Source organism: Otolemur garnettii, unplaced genomic scaffold (genome assembly GCF_000181295.1).
Source record: "Otolemur garnettii isolate 467f Iridium unplaced genomic scaffold, OtoGar3 scaffold00159, whole genome shotgun sequence".
Lineage (NCBI taxonomy): Eukaryota > Metazoa > Chordata > Mammalia > Primates > Galagidae > Otolemur > Otolemur garnettii.
Window position 1 is genome coordinate 23,864 of NW_003852554.1, and position 1,051 is coordinate 24,914.

A 1,051-nucleotide genomic window follows, 5' to 3' on the forward strand; every position below is an offset into this window, starting at 1 on the left:
CCTGTGGTCCCAGCTACTTGGGAGGCAGAGGCAAGAGACTCGCTTGAGCCCAGGAGTTGGAGAGATTGAGGTTGCTGTGAGCTATGACGCCACTGTGGCACTCTGAGGGGGAGAAGTAGAGCCAGGAGACCACAAAGTGAGACTCTGCCTCAACAAAACCCCCCAAAAACTGTTGGCTTGGTGCCCATTGCTCAGTGGTTAGAGTGCTGGCCACATACACCAGAGCTGGTGGGCTTGAACCTGGCCCAGGAGGCCTGCAAACAATGACAATCACAACATCAAAGAAAAAAAAAATAGCCGGGTGTTGTGGTGGGCGCCTGTAGTCCCAGCTACTCAGGAGGCTGAGGCAAGAGAACTGTTTAAGTCCAATAGTTTAAGATTGCTGTGAGCTGTGATGCCACAACACTCTACCAAGGGTGACATAGTAAGACTCTGTCTCAAACAATAATAATAATAAAAACTGTTTCCCCAAATGAATCTGGTGCTACTTCTAGTTTCTTCAATGTATACGCTATTTTAGACCTCCTTCCATTGATACATTATTTTCTCTTCCTGAAATCTCCTGGCCTCTAATTAATTACCTTTCAAAACTCAGCTCACAATTCCATTCCTCTGGAAGCTTTTTACCATTTTCCAGCATGGATATAAGCACTCTCACTTTAAATTTCATACTGTATGTATATCTAGGCTAACAGTGAATTATATCTGATTTCCTTCTTTTGTGTGTGTGACAGGGTCTCATTGTGTTGCCCAGAATAAGAGCAGGCTGGAGTTCAGTGGTATAATTAGAGCTTACTGTAACTTCTAACTCCTTAGGCTTAAGCAATCCTCTCACCTCAGTCTCCTAAGTACCCACCACATCTAGCTAATTATCTTCATTTTCATTTTTCTTTTCTTTTTTTTTTATCTTCATTTTCTTTTTAGCCAGAATGTCACTTCATTGCCTTGGGTAGAGTGCCTTGGCGTCATTGTAGCTCACAGCAACCTCAAACTCTTTGGTTCAAATGATCCTCCTGCCTCACCCTCCCAAGTAGCTGGGACTACAGGGGCC

The 1,051-nt window shown here is 44.1% G+C and overlaps 1 protein-coding gene across 2 annotated transcripts in view; it reads right to left on the minus strand.

Annotated features, from left to right (window-relative positions):
* The window catches only part of ZYG11B (zyg-11 family member B, cell cycle regulator), an 83,913-nt gene that overhangs the window by 9,034 nt on the left and 73,828 nt on the right, over window positions 1-1,051 (minus strand). The gene's annotated exons all lie outside the window — the stretch shown is intronic.